Here is a 6,000-nt window from a genome sequence, read left to right on the forward strand (position 1 = left end):
TTTACATGCAACAAACACGGGATTCGTCTCACGTGCAGACAATGAGCCCTGGCCAGATTCTTCCTGCTGAACCCCACGGAAGGTGATTTCTTCAAGGGTATCAGCAGATAAGGCAACGTCACAATCAATTCAGAAAGGGTTTTCTAATAGCTAGCGGGCTTGTCATTAAGAAAACAATGTTCCCATCACAGTTTCCCTTTCTTCTGTTCACTCCCTGCTTCTGGTTCCCAACAGGGGTGTGCATCCAATGAAAATCTCAAAATAACCATCCCGAAGACCACGGGTGCGCTAGGAACTAGCGGCAGGCATCCCTCCGAGAAGGGGGCACTGCACGCTTTAGAGTGCAGGAGGGAGGATTCCTTTTTCCATCTTTGTACCTGTCTCAGCAAACGTTCATTTACACATCGTCCGCGCGCGAACAATTCTCGCAACTTCCAGGTCTCCACTAGCATTTCAGAGCACGCACGATTCGCAGAAGACCTAGGGTCCCCCCTCCCCCCGGTCGTCTTCAACAACCTGCTGCCGCAAACGCCGGCGCTTCCCTGCGGCCAGGGACTGGTCAGCCGGTCCGAGGCCGGGCGGGCATGGCAATCAACGCGAGCCAGCAGTCTCCCCCGCTCCCACCGCCGCCCATCTCGACCCTCCATTCAAAGCCACTGCAGCAAGACAGCTGGCGCTCGCCTTCCTGTTCCTGCGCGGCTTAATAACAAAAACAGGTTGGCCCCGAAGCGCTGCTCAAAAACTGCAAAAAGGAAGTCCTCGCATTCAGAAGCGGAGGAAGGGGGAAAAAAAAGTTTCGACTTCGAGATTATCTCGGACCCTTCGAGCCCGTCCACCGCCAAGTCCGCCGGCCCGGGGGCCCCCGGGACGACGCCCCCTGCCCCTCGCGGCCGCTCCCCGGGTTAACTTTTCCACCCCAGGTGCCCTCGCCCTGCCCGGGAAGCACCCGAGCTTCCCATCGGCTGCCGGCCGGCTGCAAAGGCAAGGGCAAGACCGTCGGTTTCAAGCATCGCACGCTGAATCAATGAGCGACCGAGCCGAGAGGCGCGCCCGGCACCGAGCGCGAGCGCAGCGCTACTAATGAAGACGGCGACCCCCGATCCCACCCCGCAACTGCCCCCTGGCCACTTCCCAGCCTGCACGCCGGAGCCCGCAGGACGCTCGGAGCGAGCCCCCGCCGCAAATCCCACGGAAGATCGCTCGCGCTCAAATAGTCTTTAAATGCCCCGGCGCAGGAGCAGAGCCGGCGGGCAGCTCCACCCCGACCCCGGGGGCCGGCTCGCAGGCTGCGGCGGGGGTCCGCGCGGCCGCCCCCAGCCCCTCCGCACCCCGGCAGGCAGACGCGGGCCGCCTGCCGAACAGCCCCCGGGGCTGGGCGCTCAAACTTCAGGGACGGGCGGGCCAAGTGGGCCCCCGAACTCCGCGGGAAGCCCTCCGCGCGGGGACCCCCGGGGACCCCCAAAGCCAGCGGCTCCGCCGTCGGCCGCCCCCCGGCTGCAGGGAAGCGGCGTGGCCCCGGCACCCCGAGACCCCCTCAGCGCTCGCGGCGCGCCCCTCAGCGCCTCGGCAGAGCCCCAGCCGCCGGCTCGCCCTCTTCCCAGCGCCTCGCCCGCCGCCGCCGCCGCCTTTATCTCCACTCACCGCCAGCCGCCATCTTCCTCGCAGCTCAGCTTTAAATCGGAAACTCGCCGCTCACCCTGCAGCCGCCACCGCTGCCGCTGCTGCTGCTGCTGCTGCTGCTGCCGCCACCGCCGCCACCGCCTCAGCTGCGGCCGCCGCCGTCGCTGCACAGGAGCTGAGGCGGCAGCCGCTGAAGCCGCGGCGCGGGGGCCGCCGGGATTTGTAGTCCCGCGGCCACGCCCAGCACTACCGGTCCCAGGGGGCCTTGCGCTCGCGGCCGCGGGGTCCGGCGCCGCGCTCGGGCTTCCGCGGCAGAGGGCGTGGCCTCGTGCGAGCCTCGGGGCGGCGTGGGTCGCGGGCGCGTGCGAGCCGCTGCGGGGTTCGGGGAGTGGAATGCGGTCCGGGCCCTGCCCTTCATTTTTTTCATACTTGGCCTCCGAACGTCTGCGGAGCGCCCATTGTGTGTCAAGCCCAGACCCTGAAATCGGGCATCTTGAGGGAACGGGGCGGCGCGGGGTGTGCGGTCGGCGGCCGGCGGCGGTGGCCCGCACGAGACGTCGGCTAAGCCGACTCCAGCCGGGAGCACGTCATCGAAGACGGGGTTCTTAAACCCCTGAAGCCCGGGAGAGGGCAGAGAACCCGACGCGGCAGATGAGGCTTGGCTGCATCCGGGTGATGTTCAGAATGCGTGCGGGTCGTGTGCCAGAGGCCGACGCGGGGTCTGAGGCCGAAGGGGCAGCTCCGCCGCCGGCCATCGTCTCCCACCTGGCCCGGGCAGCCGCCGCCTCACTGCTCTCCCTGCCTCCGGAGTTCACGCCCCGGGCGGCAGCCAGAGGCAGGCGGTAGAAACCCAGTGAGGCTCGTGTCTCCTGCAAACCCCTGCGGGAACCTGCGGAGCCCCCACACAGCTACCTCCCGCCGCCCTTAGCCACTCCCTCCTCATGCTCACTGCACAGCGCGGCTCCCCGGAGCCCTGGGGTCGCTGTGGCCGGCCTGGGCGTGCGGCACCCCGGAGCCCTGGGGTCGCTGTGGCCGGCCTGGGCGTGCGGCACCCCGGAGCCCTGGGGTCGCTGTGGCCGGCCTGGGCGTGCGGCACCCCCGGCCACCTTGCACCTGCTATTTCCTCTGCCGCAGAGCCCACGCTCCTCTCCCCGTCCAGATGTCAGTCCCCTCTTCCGGGCAGCCTTCCCTGACTGCTCTGTTCTAGGTTCCTGACCACGGAGCCCGGCCTCCTATCCCTCTTCCCCGTTTCACTGCCCTTCAGAGTACTGTGTTGGGAACACCCTCTATGGCTGTTGCCTTACCTTGTTGTGATCGCCCTTCCTCACGAGCATGAAAGCCCCGAGAAACCTGTTCTCGTCTGTTCCCGGATGCATCTTCAGCACCCACGGCAGAACTCAGTCAATATTTGCTGCATGGATGAATTCACTTCCTCACAAGCCGACAAATAAATGCTGTGTTGCATGCTCGGAATCCAGAGAAGGGACAGGCTTCCACCTGAGCAGCTGCACCTGGCTCCCAGGTGCTCCCGGACACCTCTCACTGGCTCTTGACAGGCCACGCCCCACACAGGAGCCCAGGGACCTTTGAAATACCAGGTATTAAAGCAGGCCACTTCCAGCTGGACACTTGCCAACAGTGTCCCATTGCATCTGAGATAAAGCCCAGACACTAACTGATCTGGTCTCCACCTTTCTCTCTGATCTCAAATAACATATCTCCCCCCACTCCCCGCCAGCCCCCATTTCTCATCCCAGGCAGGACACTGACATCCCTAAACATGCCAGGCCTCTTCCCGCCTCAGGACCTTTGCACTTGCTGCTCCCTTTGGACTTCTCTTTTTTTAATAAATTCATCTGCAAAGATTCACTTTACCTGCCTGTATATTTTTTAAAGATTTATTTATTTGAAAGGTAGAAATAGAAGGAGAGAGAGAATGAGAGAGAATCTTCCATCCTCTGGTTCACTCCCCAAATGGTCACAATGGCTGGAGCTGAGCCGATCCGGAGCCAGGAGCTTCTTCCAGGTCTCCCACGTGGGTAAGGGGCCCAAGCACTTGACCCATCCCCCCTACTTTCCCAGGCGCATTAGCAGAGAGCTGGATGAAAGTGGAGCAGCCGGGACTTGAACCAGCAACCTTGCGGGATGCCAGCGCTGCAGGCAGAGGCTCACCCTTCTACACCACAGCGCCGGCCCTGGACTGCTCCTCCTCGTGCTCCCTGTCGTCATCCAGGTCTCTGCAGATTTTCTACAGACTGCTTTGCTTTACGTTCCTCCTGATGAATATCTCCACCCAAGATTTTTTTTTTTTAGCTGTCTCTGTCTCTGAACAACAGCAGAGAATTTGTTTAGTTCACTGCAGTTGCCCCAGCACCTGGCCTTTAGAAGGCACTTAACAAATACTTGTGGGGCCAGTGCCTTGGTGCGATAGGTTAATCCTCTGCCTACAGCACCAGCATCCCATATGGGCGCCAGTTCAAGACCCAGCTGCTCCATTCCTGATCCAGCTCTCTGCTGTGGCCTGGGAAAGCAGTAGAGGATGACCCAAGCTCTTGGGCCCCTGCACCCACATGGGAGACCTGGAAGAAGCTCCTGGCTCCTGGCTTCAGATCAGCACAGCTCTGGCTGTTGTGGCCAACTGGGCAGTGAGCGAGCAAATGGAAGACCTCTCTCTCTCTCTCTCTCTCTCTTTCTCTCTCTTTGCCTCTCTCTCTGTAACTGTCTTTCAAATAAATAAATCTTAAAAAAAAAATACTTGAAAAGAAAGGGAAAGGAAATTGAATTATTGACTCAAACAGACATACAGTCCAAAATACATATTCTGAGGCCAGTTCTCAGACTAGGGGGGGGTTAAGGGCCAGTTCGGATCCCTGCCTTCCACATCGGAATAGCTGGGTTTGAATCCCAGCTGTAGGTCCTCACCCAAGATTTTCCTAATGCAGACCCCGGGAAGCAGGGTGATGGCTCAAGTACTTGGGTCCCTGCCATCCGCCTAAGAGACCCGGATGGAGTACCTGCCTCCTGGCTTTGGCCTGGCCTGACCCTGGCTGTTGCAGGCATCTGAGGAGTGAACCAGCAGGTGAATGATCTCTCCCTACCCCCTTCATTCTGCCTTTCAAGTAAATAAAAACAAAATAACTTTCTAAAATCGAGGGTGGGTATTGCCCTGCTGCAGGTGAAGCCAGCAGGTCAAAGAGCCCTGTCCGGCCAGCCTTGTAGCACAGCAGGTTAAGCCGCCACTTACAACACCAGCATCCCAGATGGGTGCCTGTTCGTGTCCTGGCTGCTCCACTTCTGATCCCACTCTCTGCTATGGCCTGGGAAAGCAGTGGAGGATGGCCCAAGTGCTTGGGCCCCTGCACCCTTGTGAGAGACCCATAAGAAGCTCCTGGCTTCTGCTAGTTGCCGCCATTTGGGGAGTAAATCAGCAGATGGAATCTATTTCCCTCTCTCCCTGTCTTTCTATAACTGAAAACAACAACAAAAAAAAAGCTCATCTCTCGTCTCTCTCACTCTCCATCACTCTGCCTTTAAAAACAAGGTTGATTGAGGCCGGCGCCGTGGCTCACTAGGCTAATCCTCCGCCTAGCGGCGCCGGCACACCGGGTTCTAGTCCCGGTCGGGGCGCCGGATTCTGTCCCGGTTGCCCCTCTTCCAGGCCAGCCCTCTGCTGTGGCCAGGGAGTGCAGTGGAGGATGGCCCAGGTGCTTGGGCCCTGCACCCGCATGAGAGACCAGGAGAAGCACCTGGCTCCTGGCTCCTGCCATCGGATCAGCGCGGTGCGCCGGCCGCAGCGCGCCAGCCGCGGCGGCCATTGGAGGGTGAACCAACGGCAAAAGGAAGACCTTTCTCTCTGTCTCTCTCTCTCTCACTATCCACTCTGCCTGTCAAAAAAAAAAAAAAAAAAAAAAAAAAAAAAACAAACAAGGTTGATTGATTGATTTACTTGTTTGAAAGGCAGAGAAAGAGGGAGACAGAGAGATCTTCCATCCCCTGGTTTACTCCCTAAGTAGCCACAATGACTAAGACAGAGCCAAGCCAAAATCAGGAGCCAGGAGCTTCTTCCAGGTCTCCCACACTGGTGCAGGGGCCCAGGTACTTGGGCCATCTTCTTCTGCTTTCCCAGGCCAGCAGGGAGCTGGGTTGAAAGTGGAGCAGCTGGGACATGAATCGGTGCCCATACGGGATGCTAGTGTCAAAGGAGGTGGCTTTACCTGCTACACCATAATGCCAGCCCATGTCACTCTGCCTTTCAAATAAAAAAATAAATCTTAAAACAATCGGAGCCGACCGAGTGACATGCTCTGGCAGACGGTCTTGAAGATAACTGCCTTCGTCCTTCCTCCTGTCCACAGACGACGTCTCCGGAAGTGGCTGACT

General features: G+C 59.7%; 1 protein-coding gene across 11 annotated transcripts in view; it reads right to left on the reverse strand.

The window, feature by feature from the left end:
• The window catches only part of NCOA3 (nuclear receptor coactivator 3), a 144,623-nt gene extending 141,563 nt beyond the window's left edge, over positions 1-3,060 (reverse strand). For 4 of the 11 annotated variants that reach the window (XM_051844951.2, XM_051844946.2, XM_051844950.2 and 1 more), the window contains exon 1: positions 1,642-1,890. The gene's annotated coding sequence lies outside the window, so the exon portion shown is untranslated. Of the gene's footprint in view, positions 1-1,641; positions 1,891-2,924 lie in introns of those variants that run through there. The other 7 variants (XM_070051726.1, XM_070051720.1, XM_051844949.2 and 4 more) reach the window with 2 other exon arrangements.
• Positions 3,061-6,000: the final 2,940 nt, after the last annotated feature.

Source organism: Oryctolagus cuniculus, chromosome 11 (genome assembly GCF_964237555.1).
Source record: "Oryctolagus cuniculus chromosome 11, mOryCun1.1, whole genome shotgun sequence".
In the NCBI taxonomy this organism is placed as follows: Eukaryota; Metazoa; Chordata; class Mammalia; order Lagomorpha; family Leporidae; genus Oryctolagus; species Oryctolagus cuniculus.